Source organism: Amblyraja radiata, chromosome 5 (genome assembly GCF_010909765.2).
Source record: "Amblyraja radiata isolate CabotCenter1 chromosome 5, sAmbRad1.1.pri, whole genome shotgun sequence".
NCBI classification, from domain to species: domain Eukaryota; kingdom Metazoa; phylum Chordata; class Chondrichthyes; order Rajiformes; family Rajidae; genus Amblyraja; species Amblyraja radiata.
The window spans coordinates 10,661,472-10,684,763 of record NC_045960.1 but is presented as its reverse complement, the minus strand read 5'-3'; the positions used below and the strand labels follow the sequence as shown (position 1 = coordinate 10,684,763).

At 46.2% G+C, this 23,292-nt stretch overlaps 2 pseudogenes; both read left to right on the top strand.

Annotated features, from left to right (window-relative positions):
• Nucleotides 1-7,106: 7,106 nt before the first annotated feature.
• On the top strand, nucleotides 7,107-7,244 carry LOC116973825 (annotated as a pseudogene).
• A 15,127-nt stretch (nucleotides 7,245-22,371) lies between these two features.
• LOC116973872 lies at nucleotides 22,372-22,550 on the top strand (annotated as a pseudogene).
• Nucleotides 22,551-23,292: the final 742 nt, after the last annotated feature.

The window sequence follows — 23,292 nt, the reverse complement described above, 5'->3', positions numbered from 1 at the left end:
AATAATGCGATGTAAAGCGCCTTGAGTATTAGAAAGGCGCTATATAAATCCCATCCATTATTATTATTATTAGTTTATACTGCACAACAGGTATGGTGGAGTTTGCCCTTCAAGGCAGGCGCACAATATGGGATGTGGACTGATCAATGTCAACAGCCTCAACCCGCATGTGCAGTATAGACATTTCTGAATAATTTCCATGTGATCATTTCCTTTCACAGAAGATATTTGAAATTTAACTGGATGAGGCAATGATACACTTAGTGGCGTTGCAAAATGGGCTAACTTCAGTTTCCAGATTATTACCAAATCACTACAATCAGTGCTTCGACTGCACAGAGTTAACAAATAAGTGACATGGCCAATCTGGATGATATTGAACATACTGTATTTTACTAAATTAGCCTTATCAGCCACATAGCTGTATTTGAGAAATTGAGGTTCTCACCCGTCCAGTTAAATTCAAATTAAGTTGATACCAACTGAAACTATTGATTGTTGGGATACAATCATCCATTTATTAGTCTGGGATCAGCTCTGAGACAAAAAATAAGACCTCTGCTATTTTTAGCTGAAACAGTCAAAGTCACAATGATGGACAGCTTTGCTCCACTAAAACCTCTTATCCGTAAATCTTCAGTCATTTCCAAACTGATGCTATTGCCCAAAGATGGTTAATTTACTAATACCATCTCTAGTTACGGAGGCAGATGGGATTAGCATGAGTTATCAAGTGTTCAGTCATGGTATCAACTGCCAATGGACACCAGGTGCATTCTGGGCATTAAAGAGTATGTGGATATGCATATACGGCATGCACAAGTCCAAGGTAATACACTTTGGTGGTGGTATATATTAATTACAAAGGTACAATCAAATCAAAATATCCGGTGATAGTTTTACCAAACCACATTTAGCACTGGTGCATTATTATGCAAAATCAATGACAACACAGAATGAATGTGTGATCACAAAGTATTTAATGACAATGTGGATTGATAGAACAATAACTATTGAGTTGCTTGCATCCAGTTTCAATCAACAGTGAACGAGGCATACAGTGGCGAAGGGTGCATTCTCACTACACTATGAAGGAATGTTCTTTTATGTCTTCATCCATTTGGCCTCAATAGACGGGTTTGCAAAATTGAGCAAGATTCCCGCTTCCGGGTTTTCATAGTGCCTGCCTGGGTTATACACCCATGGCTCCTGCTGAGGCGAAGAATGAACATAAACCTTACATGGTTAATTGCGGTAAAAAGATGCTGGTTCAGTTGTGATGTTGAAACCATCCTCTGCATGATATAATCAATCATAGACTTACAGACTCTGAGAGATCGTTTCTGCGGCTTGGGTTGTCAAACCATGAGCGTTAAGAGTGCTCACTACAGATTGCAGGGATAGCACCAAATAGCAGCTATCTGCATAGGAGATGGGAAGCATTGTTTATGCTTCCTTACGTTTAACTCGGCACGGATGACTGACACATTAAAATTCAGTTTTATGGGATTATAACATTAAGTTACTATTCCATTACTGTGCCTTAAGTACCTCCTAATCATTTGGCTGATGAGTACATAAACCACTCTGTCCGGCCTCACCCTCTGACATCCAGAGAATGAAGGTATCGTCAGCTTAAAACCTCCCAGGTTTAGGGACGCAGAGATATGGGTTGTTAACATTGTACTACGTCACTTCACCGATGGGCACCAGCAACATCCCTGCCCATGGTCATACTCACGTACTAGTGATTACGCCATGGCACTGAGTACAGCGCTATGGGTCCAGTCATTGCAACACTGGATAGGATAATCATATCTGCGGGCTATAATAACATGTTTTGTTTATGATTAATCAAGCAGATTAGACAGGGACACAAGACCAAACTAGAGTTGCATACCCCATGGACCTTGGGTTGCATGTGATCACGCATTTACACCAGTATGTCAAGGTTCCTAAGAGCTTTATAGACTGACAGCAATATTATTAGTTACATATAATCTTGTTAGAAGGAATCACTATGAACCTTCTCCAGATGGTTATATGGGTCTGGCATATACAGGAGTGTACATTGACATTGACTCTCGCTCCACCAGGACCGCTATACCTCAGCAGCAGGGATGGACCACATCCTAGCGGTTGCAGGATGGTCAAACTATTGATCTGTCCAAATATTCAGAATAAACCTATTGCCAGATCAGGGGTATTTGCCAACTCTATGTTAGGTATGGTTCATACTTCCTCCAGGTTGAGGGAGGTTACTATTGCCACTATTATTCATTAATAGCATCAACATGTCTAGATCTATGTCATGTCTGAATGCATTCTTAATGTTCACTCATCATTGGCCTACTGATGCAGTGTATGACGCCTGGACTCGGTTCCACGGCATGAAATCACAGAGCTTTAAAATCTTCACGTAGTCACTCATGTGACTCCGAAGTAAAATAGTAAGATTAGACGAGAACTTACCAGTTTGAAGTTTGATCTTTATTTTATGAGGAGTAACGTTGAGGGATTACGTGCCCTCCGCTCCCAGCCCTCTATCATAAAGTTCAACTGGTATTATGGTTCTCTTATCTTACTATGTTCAGTTCAACAACTGTTTTCTGTGATTTCACACCGCTGCTTTGAAGATTGACACGCATGCGTACTGGACGGGGTCTTCACATAATCCCTCAACGTTACACCTCATAAAATAAAGATCAAACTTCAAACTGGTAAGTTCTCGTTCAATCTTACTATTAACCATCAGAGTGCTGAATCTGAGGAAGCCTGAGACCCTGCAGCAGACAATTAAATGGACTTGTGTGTTAACTGTTGCTGGACGGCGAGCTCTAGGGAAGGTGGAGTCACCAGTGAGGATGGCCATTAATGGCATCGGTTTGTGAGTGGTGGGGGAGTGGGTTTTCTCATCCACCAACATCCAAGCCCCAGCCCTGGGACCTTCCCCGTCTTTGAATCAGGTCCACAAGACAGGCCGACGCACCAACTGAGATGGAGAGGGTTGTCAGAGACATTATAGACCTAAGTGGAATATTAACCAGAGCATATCCATTTCCCCCCAGTCTCAGTTCCTGCTTATTTCCATTGGAGAGTGTCAGTAGATCAGATATTGCCCATTTTATCCCCTTGCCCAAGGATAAAATGAGAAGATGTGGAACTTGGTGTTTTAAAGCTAAGGTGCCGAACCTGATGCTAAGATCAACTCTTAGAAATAATCCATATCCTTCCATTCCCTGTATATCCGTAAATTGATCCAAAAATCTCTAGAATACCACTATCATATCAGCCTCAACCACCACGCCTGACAGCATGTTCCAGGCACTCACCACACCTTGTGTTAAAAACTTGCCCCCCACATCTCTTTTAAACTTTGTCCTTCTCAGCTTAAAGCTATGCCCTCTAGTATTTGATTTTGTTTTAATATGGGGAAAAAGCTTCTTACCCTGTATCCTGTTTGTGCCTCTCATAATTTTATATACTCTCTCCACAACCTCCAACGTTCCAGCGAAAACAATCCAAGTCTGTCCAATTGCTCCCTGTAGCTAGTACCCCCTAATCCAGGCATCATTCTGGTAAACCTCCCCTGCACACTTTCCCAAGCCTCCGCATTCTTCCTGTAATTGGCGACCAGAACTGCAGACGTGTTGGTCAAAGAGGAGACATAGCCTCATGTAGGAGTAGATGTGGCAGAGACGGACAAATTGAGTAGGGGATGGCACCTTTGCAAGAGGCAGGGCTGGAGGAGGTGTGGGCAAGTCACTCTACAGAGACTCATGACTTAGTCACAATCACTGCCTAACTAGCCCTCTGAACGCATTTCACTTGTCCCTTCCTTCCACTGATGCCCCCCATTTCCCATCCATCCCTCCTTCCTCCTTGTCTGCAACTTGAAGCTACCTTCTTTATCTCCCTTTCCCAATTCCCAATAAGGGTCTGTGAAACATTTATTTTATATCAAAGTCACGTGAGTGACTATGTGAAAAGCCCGCCAGCCCGCATGCGCGCCAATACGGCGACGCATGGTGCAAGAATCAGAGCAGTTTGAAACTGCTCCAGCAGGTAAGAAGGTTTTTTGTTGCAGGAACTGGCCGCTTCTCCGAAAATAGAGCAAGCGGGCCCGGAGAAGCTGGCACAGCTTGTGCAGCTTCTGCCCTAGAGGCTCCGTAATGGAGCTGGCGGCTAAAATTAACAGCTGCCGGCTCGGTCGATGCAGCGACCGCCTTGGAGGCTCCGTAAGGAGCTGGCGGCTAAAATTAACGGCTGCCGGCTCGGCCGATGCAGCGACTGCCGTGGAGGCTCCATAAAGGAGCTAGCGGCTGGAATTTAATCAGTTGATGGCTCGGCCAGAACAACCGCCGTGGAGGCTCTTAAATAAATAATAATAATAATAATTTTTTTAAAAAAACATTTAAAAAAAGGAAGCAGGCTGCTTCATTCATTAGGCTGATGGCTCGGCCGGTCCAGCTATCACCATTAAGGCTCCAAGAGGGAGAAAGAGGCGGGATTCAATAGGCTGATGGCACGGCCGGTGGTTCCGCCATTGAGGCTCCGAGAGGGAGCAGGTTTTGTGGCTCCAAAGGACCAGGCAACTGGTTGAGGCTCAAAGGGAGCCAGCCAGATGACTGAAAGAAGCATCACCTGGCTCAGGGTTGCGTTATATTCCTCCCCTCTAGATTCCGTTGAGGCTCCAGAAGGGAGCAAGCCCGGACACGGAGTCATTAGCAGGCACGATCTACCCAGTGTGGATATAATAGAATTATGCTCCTGGCTCAGGAGACACTTAAAGGATGCTCCAGTCAGATGCCTGTGGAAGCAACACCTGGCTCAGGGTTATGTTATATATCTCCCGCTCAGTAGAGGGGAAGCAGGACCTGGCTCAGGTTTGCGTTACATTATCTCCTGTTCAGAAAAAGGGAGGCAACAACTGGTTCAGGGTTGCGTTATTTTATTTCCCGCTCAGTACTGGAGATTATTACATAAGTAACTCCGACTATGGGGATGTTGTCAAGGAATTAGAATCCTCTGAACTTATGGGGGATATGCTGCAGTTTAATCATATGAAGGAGTTCCAGCTCTTGCTCATAATTTGCCATTCCTTCGGGGATAGGAGATCCACTGGAGGAGATCTGGCTAAGAGCATCAGTGATTTAACTCCTCATCAGCTAAGGAGGTATGTGTTGGAAATATTCCAGTCCAGATGCTCCAAAAGTCAGTCTCACCATTTGGGATATCTCGTGGTAATACGTGGGCAAGAATAAAAATTTCAGCGTATTCAAAGACTATTAACTGATGTAATTTTGGCCTTTGCAAGGGCAGTAGATGGGTTCGGCTCTCAATAATGCAGAAGATGCTTTAGCACTTCTATGTAATACACAGTTGGACCTTCGCAAAATGCCAAAAGGCCTGAGGTAATTCCCCAAAAAGTTGCTCGTTTATGCAGGGCCAGTAACATGCAGTTGCAATGTATCTCTTCGGAGAGGGTTGATGTTAGCAAGGTTAAGACTTGCAGCTGGTAGAGCCATCCTATGTGGGTAGGGCTCCAGTATCTTGGCATATCACCTCTATATATAAACTATATGCTGGAAGCGCTGGTCTGAGGCTGGTTGGAACACCAGGCCTACTCAGACCTAACCAGAGGCTTTGTTAGGCCCAGGGCCATCGCGCTCACTTTAGTGAAAAGAATGTGTTGTGCTCTCTGGCGACTGAGATTGGTCATTCCAGGCAGAGGACTGCAGCAGCAATTCCTGGTTCAGAGTTGCATTATGATATTTTCAACTCCGAGGGTGACTCTGACTGTGAGGAGTTGACAGGGAACCCGTCTTCCCACACCAAGCGGATGCTACGCTTCAATTCTAGTTACATAAGGATCTGATGTATGTTCTGATTCAGTTAGAAACTGGAGGTTGTAGGTTAATGCCATCAGTTATGGCAAAATCTAAGTCAAAAGGCTTTAACCCCAGAAAGATTTGAGACTTCTCAGGGAAGGAGTCACCTTGTACAAGGGTCTTCTGTGCTATACGCAGTCTAAACTCAATTGGCTAGGATGGTATAGGCCTGAGGCCTATCCAATTTATGCTAACATTTCTCAAGAGTAAGAGGATACCGCTCCACGGAGGCTGGTTGGAGCACCAGGCCTACTCTTCTATCAGAGCCAGAGGGATTTTATCCGCAGGTTCAGCACTCACCATCGTTGCTGTGCTTTCTTCATACTCAGTACTGTACCCAGCGCGTCATGATGTATGTGCAAAGGGACAGAGCAAAGTCTAGGATCAGCTGAATGTTAGTCTTCTGTCTGAGGCCAAGGAACTTCTTGGTGGATGTTATAGCAAGTGCTTTCTCAGAAACTGCCTTGATCTCATCTTCGGTTATCGTCTGTCTTCTCATAGACAGTAAAGCAACATTGAACTGGAGGTGGTTTGAGTATGCGAATGTTATTACATTAGTCACATGAGAGCTGCTGTCGATATTTAAGTTGGGGGTTCGAAAAACAGGTGGGGACAGATAACCTCTGGTATTTTCCAGTTTACAAATCACAACCGATTATAAGGTTCATTTTCTGGTTGATTATTCCTCCGCGGCAAGAGAAGCCAAAAATGTCCGTCCTGATGGTCAATAAAGGGAACTGGTTATCCAAGTGTGGGTGGGAGATTGCAACCTTCACGTGGTCCGCCCTGTTTCGACGAATGCAATCAACCTGGCGTGCACAATCAAGTAATATCAAATAGAACAAGTTGTCCTACAGCTTTAGGCTGTACACGCCATACGCAAGAAGAAGAAGTAGTTATCCAAGTGGAAACAGAGACATCTCACAAAGGATGAGTAGTCTGCCCAAGAACAAGAGGAGTATAGTGTAGATCAGTGCATGCTCCTTTAACATAGTGACCTCACCACCACTAACCACTCCCCATTATCTTCAGTATAACTGTAGCCTCCCCACGTCTCTCTCGCTCTCTAGCTCCAGTGACAGACCACGGACAGCTAGGGCACAGTGTGTGTTTTATACCAGTATCTATAATAAAACATGTAGTGAAGACATCACGAGTTTGGACTCTTTACATGGTGTCAGAAGTGGGATACGAACCCACGCCTCCAGTTGGAGACCACTTACCTGGCTGGGGAGACACCTTGATCACCCAGGAGATTGTCCCAGGACGAGCTATCTCATTGCACTTCGGGTGTGCTGACGCCTGCGATGTGCTGCCTGCCTGCAGCTCTAGGACAGGCTGCAGCTGCCTGTCTCCTACGCTTCCCGCACCATGACCCCTGCTGAGCAGCGGTATGCTTAGATCGAGAAGGAGCTCCTTGCCGTGATGTTTGCCTGCTCGAAGTTCAAGGACTACATCCTGGGCAACACCTTCACTGTCAAGTCAAACTGAAATGCAAGAAACTTTCGAGCAGAGAAATGCTACAATTGAAATCACGAGAAGTGATTAAAGTGGGCGGAACCCCAGCCTGCCGAGTTCTGCCTGGGGGTCAAAAGGGACACAGCACCAGAAGCCAGGGAAGGAGAGACAACAAACTTGCGAGCAGTGAATCCAGCAGTAAATCAAAAAGACTGTCCGAAAAGACTGCCGCGATAGCCAGAAAAGGCAAGCAGGACTGATTTTTCTACAGACCCGATTGGCAGCCGGTTTTTCATCTGTTAAAGACCAAAACTGTTAAAGACCAAAACTGTTAAAGACCAAAACTGTTAAAGACCAAAACTGATAAAGACCTAAACTGATAAAAACTAATCTGCCAAAATAAAAGAAGGAGAAAATAAAAGGTGGAAAAGAAGTGTTTGGTCTGAGTGAATCCAGTTCATCATTTCGGGGTAGATAAATCAAATCCCTTTCAAGCGGGGAAACTGCAAAAATATTAGAAGGACTTGACAGTGAAAAACCTGCTGTGACCAGGAGATCTGGAAACAGTAGAAGACTTAACAGTGAAAAACCGGGCGGGGCCAGGAGGTCTGGAAACCTGGAAAAAAGACAGTTAAGTCAAGATAAAACATGGCTGATGAAGTTGCTGGGAAGTCAGCTGAGCAGCTCAAGCTGAAGAGGACAACAGCAAAACGGGCATTCTCTCGTCTTGTTAACAGCATCATTAGGAACCATGAAGAAATGTCTGAAGAGGAGCTCAGGAACAAGTTCAACAAACTCATGCAGGAGGCCGAAAAAGTCATGGAAGCCAATGACGATGTGGAGGCTGGACTCATTGCAGAGCTGGAGGCGGAGCTGGACGCAGATGAAGAAACTGTGTTAACTGAACAGCAAAATGCCGACCTGGCAAAGACTGCAAAGGAGTGTGAGTCGAAACTAAAAGAGGTCAAAGGGCTCATCCAGGACACTCTATGGGCAAACTTTGGAAATGTTGAGTTATCCACCTCACTACAGACAGCAGATGGTGCATGTGAACTTGCTGCTGCCACCGCACCATCAAATAGCAACCAAGAAGCATATGAATTCATGCTTAACCACCTGCAGAAACTGGTAGAGACTGCAAAGGAGACGTACAGTCGGTGGAAACGTTGGGTCCCTCTGGATGAGCAAGAGAGCTTCCAGAAACACCTAAGAACACTCGAGCTTCTCGTCCCCAAGCTGGTTTCCAGGAAGGCTGACTTCATACAGGCAAGAATAAAGAAGGACGCTGAAGGATTAGCACAAGCGGCGAAAGCTTTCAATTATCCTTCACCAGCCATCAGACTGAGGCCCACGGCCCTTCCTAAGTTTACTGGAAACAAGCGTGACTTTTATAGATGGAGGAAGGATTGGGAAGCACTGCAAAAGCAAGGTGAACCCACTGGATCAAATGAGGTGAAGAAGGTTCAATTGCTGGACAGTCTGGAGGACAAAATTACAAGAGACCTCCGCCTCACAAGTTATAACACTGCAGATGATATATTTCGTGTCCTAGAGAACCGGTTTGGAAATCAAACAGCTATGGCTATTGAGATAGTGGAGGAGCTTCAGAGAATCCCACCTGTCAGAGGACATCAGCCACGTAAAATAGTGGAATTAATTCAAGCTGTGGAAAAGGCGCTTAATGACTTGAGCCATCTCGGAGACACAGGCGCCATTAAAAATCCACTGATGACAAAATCAATTGAAACAAAGCTTCCAGAAACCCTTAAGAAGGAATGGCTGGTTTATGTAGCTGACAAGAGAGATGGTGTGGCACCAGAGAAACGGTTTGACAGTCTCTTGTCATTTCTCAAAGAGCAGGAGAGCATATACGAACAGCTCGAGCAACTGAGGGACGAGGAGCCGAGTAGAAAGGAAACTCGGACTGAACCAAGACATGCCAGAACCAAGTCTACCAAGTCAGAAAATGACCACACAAGTTGTGTAGTCTGTGGTGACATGAAGCATAAAAGGAAGCTGTACTTCTGCAAGCAGTTTCGAGGGCTAAAGCTGACAGAGAAAAGAGCTGCAGTAAAGAAGTTGGGAGCATGCAAAAAGTGTCTTGAAGTCCATGATGATGGTTCATACTGCAAACCTGCATATCTGTGTAAAAATCTAATCTGCAAGGATGAACAAAATCCTGAGCATCATTTTTATCTGTGCCCCAATTATGAGATGAGGAAAAGCAGTGTGGATCAGAGAAGGAGTAAATTTGGTCCAGAGGAAGATAAAAGCAAGAAGAAATATACAGTGGACCAAGAGGAGTTTTTCAGCAAACTTCCACCAGAGTTGGCAAAACAATGCCGAGATGTGTTCTCCAACACTGCATCAAGAGCCTTCAACACTGCAAAGCATCAGCCAAGCCTCCTAAAGGAAGGTGGACTGCAAGAGCATCCAGTGATTTTGATGCTTCTGGAGGTCGTAGCAAATGCTGGACAAAAGGTTGGGACATTAATTGACTTGGCTTCAGATACCAACTACATAACTCACAAGGCTGCGAGTAGACTGAACCTTAGGAGTGAAGACATCACGCTTATCGTCCATGGAGTTGGGGGGATGAAGGTCCACGTCGAGACGAGGCGGTACCTTCTAAAGATCCGAGTGAAGACTCCCAAGGGCACACTCAAGTCGCACCAGTTAGTTTGTTATGGATTGGACAGCATTGCAGATGTTCACAAACATGTGACACCACAGCAGCTGCAAAAGTTCTTTCCAGACGTCCCACTTGAGGAACTTGTGAGACCAAAAGAGATACATTTGCTCATAAGCCATAGAGAAGGTCAGCTAGCGCCTCAGAGGATTAGAACTGTTGGAGATCTCATTCTGTGGGATGGACCACTGGGAAAGACTGTTGGAGGTTGTCATCCTGAGCTGTTTGAGAAGCTTACCATGTCAGCCCACATGTCCAAAACACACTTCGCAAGATCAATGAGAGCAGCTGCTTTAAAGTATGAGGAGCTCACTGCCCCAGTCCCTGAGGAACTTTCACCAAACGGACAGGTCGCCGTCAAAGTCCAGAAGTCACGTACATCAACCGCCAATCGGGACTTCTTGGATTGGTGGAAGTGGGATAGCATTGGAGCAGCATGTGAGCCAAAGTGCGGGGGTTGCCGTTGTGGAAACTGCCAGCCAGGCGGAAAAGAAATGACTCTTGCTGAAGAGAGAGAGCTCGAAGTGGTAAGGGAAGGCCTCACCTACGTAACAGGAGACCGTCACAGTAAAGACCCACATTGGCATGCCAGCTATCCTTGGTTGGAAGACCCAGCTTCTCTACCAAATAATAAAAGGACAGTGGAAGCCACATTTCTCAGGACGGAGAGGCAGCTATCCAGAGAACCTGAATGGAAAAGTGCCTACACAGCTCAGGTGCACGACATGGTGGACCGAAAGGCTGCAATCAAATTGTCCGAAGACATGATTGCAAACTGGAAGGGACCAGTGTGGTATGTGAGTCACCTTATTGCTCCAAACCCCCACTCTGTCACAACCCCAGTGAGACTAGTGTGGAACAGCAGCCAAAAGTGCAATGGTGTCAGCTTAAATGATTTGCTGATGAAAGGTCCAGACGTCCTCAACCAAATTCGCGCCGTCCTCCTCAGATTCAGAGGCGGAATCTATGCTGCTCTGGGAGACATAAAGAAGATGTATAACTCAGTCTGGTTGGAGGACCGTGAAGTACACTTACACAGATTCCTCTGGCGAGATTCCGAGGACGAGGAGCTGGGAGAGTATGCTATCACAAGAGTGAACATCGGAGACAAACCTGCGGGGTGCATTGCACAGTTGGCAATGCGTGAGACTGCTAATCTTCCTTCTTTTACCCACCTCAAGGATGAGCAGCAAGTACTCCAGAAAGACAGCTATGGTGACGACATCCTCACATCTCACAACAGCCTCGACCAGTTGAGAATCATCACAGCAAATGTGGAACGAATCCTAAAAGCTGGTGGGTTTGAGCTCAAGCCTTGGGTTCTGTCTGGCCAAAGTGGGAGGAAGGAGGACAGTGATGCTTTAAAGAAAAGCAAAACAAAAAGCATGATCCTACCAAACCAAATGCATGATGATGATAACAAGGCACTTGGTCTGGGCTACATTGTAGAAGAGGACATGCTCCACGTTATGGTGGGAATCAATTTCTCCAAGAGAAAGAAAAGGATGCGGCTTGGTCAAAGCCTTCTACAAGAGCAAATCAAAACTCAGACGCCAAATCCCCTAACAAGAAGAGAGCTTCTCAGCCAGGTAGCAGGGCTATATGACCCCATCGGCATAGTGGCTCCTGTTAAGCAAAAGGGAGCGATTCTAGTACGCAGAGCTTTCCAAGAAGCAAAAGAGGGAAGCTGTTCAGTCAGAGACACATGGGACATGGCACTCTCAGATGGACTCAGGGAGGATGCAATTAAGCTCTTTGAAGAGTACGAACAACTTGGAAAAGTCAAGTTCGTCAGGGCACTGACTCCCTCTTGCTCCGCAACTGAACCCTTGGGAATCACCTTTTCTGACGGAAGTGAGCACACCTACGGGGCAGTGATGTACCTGAGATGGGATTCAGACCATGGCCCAATTGTCAGACTTGTGGAATCCAAGGCCAAGTTAACTCCCTTGGACCACAGAGGAGACGCTGTTAAAGCAGAGATGTGTGGAGCAGTGTTCGCCTCACGTTTAAAGAAGTATTTGAGCTACACAGTCAAATTCAAGTGGAGAAGTGGTATCATCTTGTGGAAAGCCCTAAACAATCCAAAGTGGGAGGCCATCTCTTTGACAGGAGTCATTACAGTAAGAGAACGAGAAAATGCTCTAAAAGACATTTTTTGTGCTGCGCAATTGGGCACAACTTTCCCAAGCACCAAAACAGATCGACTGGTAGCCTATAAAGACCAAGATTCTGGGCTGATGGTTTGTGGTGGCAGAGTGCAGAGCTTTGAAGAGGATAAAGTTGCTGTTCCCATCCTACCCGTTGATGCCTGGGTGTCCATGCTGCTAGCTCGGGAGGCTCACAGGGAGAGTCATGACGGAGTGGCTGGGACCTTGCTTAAAATGAGAAAAAAGGCTTGGGTCATAAAAGGAAGGAGAATTGCTCAAAAAGTTGTTGATCACTGCATAATCTGCAAGAAAGCAAAAGCAAAGAAATGTCAACAAGTAATGAGTGATCTGCCGCCTGAAAGAACTGAACCTGCTGCTCCTTTTGAGTTTACAACAGTAGACCTCTTTGGACCCTACCACGTACACGATGACGTCAAGAAGAGGGTAAAACTCAAAGTCTGGGGAGTTGTCTTACTTCCAGTAGAAGAACAAGACAAAAATGCATCAGGTGACTAAGTTCAAACCCCCATTCAAAGTTTGACTTTAAAGCGTCGATCTCCCAAGTGGTTCCATTGGAAGATCGAGTGGGAGGTGTCAAGTCAAACTGAAATGCAAGAAACTTTCGAGCAGAGAAATGCTACAATTGAAATCACGAGAAGTGATTAAAGTGGGCGGAACCCCAGCCTGCCGAGTTCTGCCTGGGGGTCAAAAGGGACACAGCACCAGAAGCCAGGGAAGGAGAGACAACAAACTTGCGAGCAGTGAATCCAGCAGTAAATCAAAAAGACTGTCCGAAAAGACTGCCGCGATAGCCAGAAAAGGCAAGCAGGACTGATTTTTCTACAGACCCGATTGGCAGCCGGTTTTTCATCTGTTAAAGACCAAAACTGTTAAAGACCAAAACTGTTAAAGACCAAAACTGTTAAAGACCAAAACTGATAAAGACCTAAACTGATAAAGACTAATCTGCCAAAATAAAAGAAGGAGAAAATAAAAGGTGGAAAAGAAGTGTTTGGTCTGAGTGAATCCAGTTCATCATTTCGGGGTAGATAAATCAAATCCCTTTCAAGCGGGGAAACTGCAAAAATATTAGAAGACTTGACATTCACTATTGAGACCGACCACCAGCCGCTGGTCACGATCCTGAATAAGCCGATACACGTTGCCTCATCCCGCCTGCAGCGTATGATGCTGCAGCTCCAGCGCTTCACCTTTCGAATTGTGTACCGCAAGGGCAAGGACATGTTTGTGGCCGACACGCTGTCCCGCGCACCGCTGACGTCCACTGCCCAACACCCGTACGAGTCGTCTGACCTGATGGTATTAAACGTTAACATTGTGCCTTCCCAGCAGATGCAGTCCCTGATCCATCACACAGCCAAGGATCCTGCCCTGCAGCAGCTTGCGGATGTCATCCGCCGTGGCTGGCCCGAACATCGCTCATCTCTGCCTGATGGTGCTGCGCCATACTTCCTCGTCCGGGATGAACAAGTACTGCACGACGGCGTGGTGGTGAAGGGCCACAAGGCCGTGGTGCCTGCTGCGCTGCGGGACCACTACTTCCAGTCTGCCCACAGCGGCCATCCCGGGGCCGAAGCCACTCTGTCCCAGGCCCAAAGTCAGTGTTATTGGCCCGGCATGGCGCAAGACATCCGGGACAGGGTCTCTGCCTGCTCGACCTGCAACTGCCTCGCTCTCCATCAACAACGCCTGCCGCTCCTGCAGCAGCCTGCCCCCGCCCTGCAGTGGATGTCGGTCGCCACTGACATTTTTGAGTGGCGTGGCAAACACTTCCTGGTCCTTGTGGACTCCTACTCCAGCTGGTTCGAGGTGGATCAGCTGCCCACCCTCACATCTGCTGCTGTCATCGGGAAGCTGCGCCACCAGTTTGCGACCTTTGGCTTTCCAGTTACTTTGCAGTCTGACAACGGCGGCCAGTTCTCCAGTGCGGAGTTCAGCGCCTTCGCTGCATCCTGGAACTTTCGCCACATCACCAGCAGCCCCGAGTACCCGCAAAGCAACGGCCTTGCTGAGCGCGCCGTCCGCAGTGCAAAGGAGTTGCTGGAGCATTGCAGACTTTCGCGGTCGGATTTTTACCTGGCCATCCTCAACCTCCGCAATATTTCCCGTGACCCTGCCCTGGGCTCGCCTGCTCAGCGGCTCATGTCCCGCACCACATGCCCTCCGATCCCTGTCTCCCAGCGATCTCTGCAGCCCGCCGTCCTCAGCCCTGCCACCGTCCAGGAGCGATTTGCCCAGAAACAGGCCATCCAGAAGCGCTCCCACGACAAGTCCTGTCGTCCCCTTCCGCGTCTCTTCCCGAATCAGGTGGTCCGGATGCGGTCCCCCTCCGGCCACTACCGACTAGCTGTGGTCGTCGGCTCTGCGGGCTCTCCTCGGTCTTACCTCATTGACTACGAGGGTACCATCTACCGCCGGTCCCGCCAGCATTTGCTCCTGGTCAACGAGCCCGCTCCACCCCCTGCAGCTCCTTTTGCCCCTCCGGTTCCCTCCTCTCTGCCCTCCACTCCTCGCATGCCCAGGACCCTGCCGTCTCAGCTCTGTGTGCCCCGTTCTCCCCCGGCTCCTCCCAGTCAGCCTTCGCCTTCCTCGCCCGCTCCCGTGCCCGCTTCTTCCGCTTCTCCTCCCCGCTCTCCTCGTCCTCCCTCTCCGGCAAGTCCTCCTGCCCGTTCCCCTGTCGCCGCCCCAGCTCTCGTCCCTGCTCTTCCTGCGGAGGGGGGGGGAGGGTGGGCTGCGCACCCGCTCCGGGCGGTTGGTCAAGCCGCCTGTACGTTACGGGGAGTTTGCGTGAATGTGTTAACTGTTTCCTGCCGGTGTACGCGCGGGGGGTGTTTCTAGCGTATGAGTCGTGGTCGCACTGTCACTGCTATAATACTTTGTTTTCCGAGGGGAAGGATGTAGATCAGTGCATGCTCCTTTAACATAGTGACCTCACCACTACTAACCACTCCCCATTGTCTTCAGTATAACTGTAGCCTCCCCACGTCTCTCTCGCTCTCTAGCTCCAGTGACAGACCACGGACAGCTAGGGCACAGTGTGTGTTTTATACCAGTATCTATAATAAAACATGTAGTGAAGACATCACGAGTTGGAAGTCTTTACATATAGTTCTAATATTTTCTCAAGGTTGACCAAAATTGGGGCATGCCAAATAAGGTTAGGATTTGGCTAGTCTGATCATGTGTTTGGCTAACCAATTTTAGATGGATAATTGTCTTTCAGCAATTTGGCTGATTCAGAGGATTTCGGGCCTCAATCGATCTTGAAGATGCATACTTTTCCGTATCTATACACGAGAGGCACAGATGGTGTTTTTGATGACAAAGCCAGTGGTGGAAATTTGAGGTTCTACCTAGTCTTCAGGCCTAGGCTATTTACAAAGATTCTAAAGCTAATGCTGCCCAACTCAGATCAAAAGGGCATTGTGTCATGGAGTTTATAGATGACATGCTTTTGTAGCTGATAAGACTCAGAGGTTTTATCAGTAGATGCCTCTTACGATATTAAAGATGAGGCGACATGGATTTTATAGTGCCAATTTGGCCTACTCATTCTGGGTGTCCATTGTAAAAGGCAGCTGAAAGAAGCTCCTACTTGCTCTAAGCCACGAGTGATGGCTAATCCAGCCTATTTCTGGTGCAGCTGGCTCTGCATGGTTGTATGGAAAGTTTGTGAAATAGACACATGTGAGCTACTTTTAAACAGAAGTAGCAGAGGTTTGTGACTCTTTCAGTTTGGGCTTAGAGAAGCGATTATAGCACAATTGATACTGCTCGTGCTGCTTTGTCCTTCTCTCTACTATAAGTGGGACAATAAATGATTGGTTTATTCACCCACTGTTGACTAACGTTATGCAAGGTGTATTTTACATGAACACTCTAAAGCCTAGACTCATAGTAGTGTGGAATGTTTATCAGTAAAAATTATTGTGCAGATATTCATCTACTGTATTCCTAATGGGAGCAGTATCTTTTCAGTTAATTATGCTATTAGCAACTGATTTCAGCACAAAGAACACAGTATTTACTCAATCTCCAGCTTGGTCGCTGGGTCATAACTGACATGAGGGTAGCTTGTTATGGGAATGATCTCATAAAGCAAAACGGGCACGGTTGGGTACAATTTGGAGTTGACAGCATACCCACCAGATCGGATATTGGTGGTGTTATTATGTATACAGGTACACTGTGCTTACTAGTACCTATGAGATGAAGGATAGTTCCTTCATTGTTATTTAATAGTTTTCTCAAGAGATTGTTGGTGCAGACTATCTCAACATGAATAGAATGTATGCAGCTAATAGTGGGTGCGAATTCAAATAATTTCAAGTCTCACTCTTCCAAGGGGGCTGGCTCATTAGCAGCCAATAGAATGGATATTCCCATTTGGTCATCTTCTTGCAACTGCAGGAGGTTTACATAGTGCACTTTCAGAAGTTATAAATTTGGTTGAAGATGTCTGGATGATTGCAGATAGAATTCTGAACAGTGTTGCATGAGTTATTGTGTAACTCAAAGCCAATTGGGACTGTGGTCCGATTAAGGACAAGGGACATGTATGTAAGTTAGCATCATGTTGTTAATAACCCATGTCTTTTCTACCATTTATGGTGTTTCTGTTTAAGTGTTTCACACACAGATTGGTTTACTGCATGAAACCACAGAGCTTCGAAGGCTTCATGTAGTCATTCACGTGACTTCGATATAAAATAGAAAGATTAAACGAGAACTTACCGTTTGAAGTTTGATCTTTGTTTTCTGAGAAATTGAAGTGAGGGACTATGTGCCCCCCCCCCCCCCCCCCCCCCCCCACTCCCAACCATGATTCTCATAAAGATCATATAAATGTGAGGTTATCCACTTTGGTGGCAAAAACAGGAAAGCAGACTATTATCTAAATGGTGGCCGACTAGGAAAAGGGGAGATGCAGCGAGACCTGGGTGTCATGGTACACCAGTCATTGAAAGTAGGCATGCAGGTGCAGCAGGCAGTGAAGAAAGCAAATGGTATGTTAGCTTTCATAGCAAAAGGATTTGAGTATAGGAGCAGGGAGGTTCTACTGCAGTTGTACAGGGTCTTGGTGAGACCACACCTGGAGTATTACGTGCAGTTTTGGTCTCCCAATCTGAGGAAGGACATTATAGCCATAGAGGGAGTGCAGAGAAGGTTCACCAGACTGATTCCTGGGATTCAGGACTTTCATATGAAGAAAGACTGGATAGACTTGGCTTATACTCGCTAGAATTTAGGAGATTAAGAGGGGATCTTATAGAAACGTACAAAATTCTTGTGGGGTTGGACAGGCTAGATGCAGGAAGATTGTTCCCGATGTTGGGGAGGTCCAGGACAACGGGTCACAGCTTAAGGATAAGGGGGAAATCCTTTAGGACCGAGATGAGAAGAAACTTTTTCACACAGAGAGTGGTGAATCTCTGGAACTCTCTGCCACAGAGGGTAGTTGAGGCCAGTTCATTGGCTATATTTAAGAGGGAGTTAGATGTGGCCCTTGTGGCTAAAGGGATCAGGGAGTATGGAGAGAAGGCAGGTACGGGATACTGAGTTGGATGATCAGCCATGATCATATTGAATGGCAGTGCAGGCTCGAAGGACCGAATGGCCTACTCCTGCACCTATTTTCTATGTATCTATGTATCTAAGTCAAGGGTTATTAATCTTTCTATAGTTTAAGTTCGTGCAAGTGGTCTGTGGTTTCATACAGTTGCTCTGGAGATTGACGCGCATGCGGGCTGGCAGGCTCTTCACGTAGTCCCTCACTTCAACTTCTCATAAAATAAGAATCAAACTGCAAACGGTAAGTTCTCGTTTAATCTTTCTATTTATTTTCATTTTCACCCAATGTTCACGACCTGCCTGATGTTCCCAGTATTTTCTGTTTTTATTTCAGATTTCCATCATCTGCATTGTTCATTTGTATACATTAGATAATAGAAGCCAGAATACCTCAAAGGAGTGGGATTATTAAATATAATCAGTCTTTCCATGCTCAACTTCCTGATACAATTGTTCAGACATCCATGGAATCAGCACACAGAGAGTTAATGTCACCAAGTCCTTTACAGGGATAGAATCCAGCAGCATTTCCATAATGTATCAGCTGCCATTTCATTGGCATTGTTCGACCCTGCCAGAAGAAAACTGGATCAAAAACATCTTCACAAAGGTGTTAAATTTGTTTAACCTGGATTCAAGTGACATCATCTGTCTGGAAATTAGTCTCGAAGTTCTGGCAGGTGTTTGTGATACGTGACACCTTATTTTCCAGTATTAAAACCTCAAATGACCTCAATAACAGTGCAATGCAAAACTTATCCCCTATCTGTGTTTCAACTTTGGTTGTCTGAGCAATAACACAAAGAAAAGTCTGGCTCTATAAACACATCTACCTTGAATCTGTGTTTTATATAGGACCAACTCTCCAGACTCATTTCTTTGACCGTACCACAAAGTGCCCTTTGACTTTGCAAATTTTCAGTGACTCCTTGGCTTTGTCCATGAGTTTTAAGTCATAGTAGCTCGTAGTCTCTGCTACTTCTCACAGTTTACCTCTCACTCTTACATCAGGGAGTTATTGAAATTCACAGCACTTTGCAGCCTATGTGACTTTGAGGATTGTAGAATTCTGGAGGAGTTGTCTGCATTGGAACTGCAGGCATTTAATGTCAAACGGTACAATAGTCAACAAGGGAAAATTAGCTGGAGTAATGCTGCGGAACAGGCAGCATTTCTGGATAGAAGGAGTGGGTGATGTTTCCTGCAGCTAGTACCCCCTAATCTGGGCATTATTCTGGTTGATCTATCTCTCCCTCCTAACCCCATTCTCCTGCCTCCTCTCCATAATCTCTGCCACCTGTACTAATCACGAATCTATTCATCTCTGCCTTAAATATATCCACTGACTTGTCCTCCACAGCCTTCTGTGGCAAAGAATTCCACAAATTAACCACTCTCTGAATTTAATCTAGAGATGCTGTCTGACCCGCTGAGTTACTCCGTCATTTTGTGTCTATATTTGATGTGAACCAGCATCTGCAGTTCCTTCCTTCACATGGAAAATTGGCTGTTGGGATGTCTTGAACGTTATTGGTTATCTGCGTTATATTATAACATAGAGAAAAGTTCCTGAATCTGATGCTGTGATCTTTAGGCTAATGTAGCTCCTGCCTGATTTTAAACACGAGAAGAATGCATGGCCCAGATGGTGAAGATCCTTGATAGTAGATGCCGCCTTCTTATGACAGCACCTCATGTTGATGCTTTCAATGGTGAGAAGGTCTGAATTCATGATGGATTAGGTTGAGTCCACCACTCTCTGCTACTCTTGTATTCCTGTAAATTGGAAATGCAATATCACCTCATGATACAACCAGTCAGCACATCTGTAATTGTTTGTTGCATTCGGAGACATACCAAACCTCTTTGAACTCCCCTCCATCCGCTGAAAGGTTCCAGGGTGGGATGAGTGTGAGGAGGGAGTGGGGTCTGGGCCACAACTGGTAACGATGGAGTGGAGAGGGGAATGGCATCCTACTGATGGGGCAGTGACTGCTCTGTCAGCTCTGGGCTGTGGTCCTCTCACACTCCTGAACTGATCATGTCTTTCATGCCCCTTCCACGTATTCTACGTAATCATGGATTGTCTTTCTGCTGACTGGTTAGCAAGCAACAAAATCTTTTCACTGTACCTCCGTACACGTGACAATGAACTCAACTCAAACTAAAACCTTCCTGGGAGCTGCAGACATGTCTTCTAACTCCTAACTCAATCTAATTTGGGTATTGTACATGAATAATATTTTGAACCACATTGCATTACACCACATTCTTGCACCATTCTGTAGCTTTGCACTCACCCTTGTGTTTATTGTGGTGTTGATCATCACTGTGTGAATACTGCTACACTGTGATTTTACTTTGGAGTCACGTGAGTGACAACGTGAAGAGCCCGCTCAGCACGCATGCGCGACATTGCGTTCACGTAGGCAACAGCGACGCAGCGGGAGTCAGGCGCTCCCGCTACAAGCCTGAAGGAAAGGGCCGTTAGGTAAGTATTTACCTTCAGTTTAAACTAGCGACTTTGCGTTTGTTTTTGCTCCAGGGGGAGCAAAGCAGCAGAGGGAAGCAGCCCCCGTTCGACTCCAGCGAAGGAGCCGACAGTGGAGGGGGGAGAGGCGGCAACGGGACCGCACACACTGCGGTCCACAGACACGGGTGCTGCGCTGATGCCCAGTCCGCTAAACAGCTGTCTGAACAACAGCAGCGGACTGGAGGGAAATTAAAAAACCGGCCGAACCCCTGCAGACTCCCGACAAGGAGACTCGACGCCCGAGAACCGCTGAAATGCCGCCCGAAAACGGCAGACGCCTCTAACAGCAAGGTCAGGACCAACCTCAGGCTGGAGACAGACACGGAAGATGGAGTCAGCACTTCAAACAAGAAACAAGAGTGTCTATGTCTCCAAGCCAGAGGAAGGTCATGGAGCTAAAAACTCCAGCGAGACTTGCCTCAGGAGCAGGGGCTAGTCCGCCAAGGGAGCTAACACTCCCACTCCAGTCCCTAACAGCATTGGCCATCTCCCTTGTCGAGGGATTGATGGGGACCAGACTGGACTGGTCAAGAAGAGGGGTCACTGGCTGAAGTTTATCGGGAGTATGCTTGAGGTACAGGATCAGGAAGAGTTGCTGGGTGTGGCCGCCATGTGGCTCCACCACTAGCGAGATGGCTTTTTAGTCTCAACTGATGGCCAGCTTACTACCTGTTCTTTTCAAAAAACCTCTCCAAGACAGGTAGTCATGAGGTGTTGGATTCATCACGCCTCCCCTAAATTGCATTTACTCAAAGTGCCCACCGTTATTGGGGGGTACATTGAGCATAGCTTAAAAACCCAAATATCTTAAAATGCGTTTGATATCCCTGACATCGGTTATCATTTCGCATGCTCATTTCAGAGGGACAGGGTAGTATGGCAAAACACCTGACCCTACTGCTTGCAGTGCTCCGCAACTTCTTAGGAAGTTATAAAACCTGCCCTCAACTTAAAAAATTACAGGACTGTGAGAATGCCGACCTCTCAACCACAGATCCTGCTAGCTGGCTAAGTTATCAAACCAAGCCTAAAAAACTGGAGAAGTATCCAAAATTCGGCATCTAGAGGGCAGGGTCTGGAATGAGCACCACACGAAACCAGTAGCAGTACCTCTACGCGTCCACCAGTAGGCGTCCACCTAATAGTACCGGTGTAAGCTCGGGGCCCGCATGCCAACCCCCAGTAAGCCCTGTTTTTTCAGGCCAGGGTCCAGAGCAGGCCCCCTGGAAAAATGTGCCACCCCCAACAACACCATCCCTACGGACAAGGAACCAGAAACCGAAGAGATGAACACACCACGGAACAACAGTGAAATAAGATAAGTATGGTTCCTGCCATCACACAAAAGATGAAGGGTTTGTACTAACAAAGCATTCAAAGATAAAATTAAATTAGATCCCATCCTGCTCGGCCTTTTGGCTAAGATTATTAGTAACTGCCTTATCAGTTTATATCTGATATGTCCCTTCCCCGGGACCATACAATACCAGTACAGCATGCACCCTAGGGGTCTACACTCCCACTAATAAGAACATGAGGGACTAGCAACTGGGGGTAATAATTATACAGGGGTCATATAGAAGACTATATGAACCTTTGGTACCAACCAAGATGGTAATGTTGCCATCATTGATATCAAGGGGTCATAATAAACCCAGTATGAACCTTTGGCTCTAAAAATCCCAACATGGTATATGTCGCACCGTCATTGACTTGCCACTTGAGTATCTCGCCAGGCCACGCTTGGAATATTGAAACTGCCAACCTTTCATTCCAAGCATACTTAATGGTTGACATCAACTTAAAAGATGCATACTATTCAGTACCCATTCAAAAAACTTGAAGATAACTTGGCAGTATTAATTATCGACTATGGCTATTACAGCCAAACTGGTTCCAGATATTCTAACCAGCCCTGGCTATATTAAGGAACTATCGTCATGGCATGTTCCAATGATATTAACGACGACTAATCCATGGGTATAGCTATCACAGCTTTAGCTATTATTCTTTTAGCCGAGCTTGGCATGCAATCCAGATAGATCTACGATTGAAACCATCGCTCTCAGCCTTGACTAAGATCAAGCGGAGTATCTGTTGTTGTTAGTTCTATTTTGACTCGTCCCTTATCAAGGGACCATATATCAATTGATTTGGAACAGGGAGATGGGGAGGGGCTTGCTCCGTCCACTCCACGCATCAACCAGTATTGCAATACCTTGAAATATAAATCCTCTACTGTTGACTATTTGGTATTCAACACTCTACCCACTTGTCTTTAACTTGGCATAGGAGAGTCGGTATGACACAGCCTGTAACAATTAATGGTATCTACCTACCATTCAACAGTGGCAAGAGTATTGGGAGTTAGTAGCAGCTGTTCCAGCTACTTAACTTGAACCTTCCATTAAGGCTAGGTGCTAATGTTTAAACTACCCTCACCCAAAACATGGTGGCATATGGACTAATCTGGAGTCGTCATCACTATAGACACTAGGCGTAAAACCTAGTTTGGAAATTTTGAGTACGCTCTATTGGCAAAACATATTATCCTGCAGTGCACCATTTTGCATGTTCGTTTATAATTAACAACATCACAGTAGGGACATACACAAACCACTTGGGCAGAATAAATCGATATCATGTGACATTTATTTAACAATTGGAAACTACAGGTCGTCAAAAATATACCACCATCAGCAAACTTACCTACTAGGTGAGCTAAATACTGTAAACAGACATATTAAACCCAAGTATTGCTGGAATTACATAGCAATATGGAACACCCGATATCGATTTCACTGTATTCAATTGAATTCTCCACGTACCGATGTATGTCGCAAGAAACCAAATTTGAGGCAGGGGCAATGAATTCATTCCCACTGAATTAGGAAGCGTGAGGGGGAATCTAATCTATGTTTTTTACCGTTTTTTCCTACCTCATCAGGTACTACGTCCTCATCAGTCCTGGTACTACGC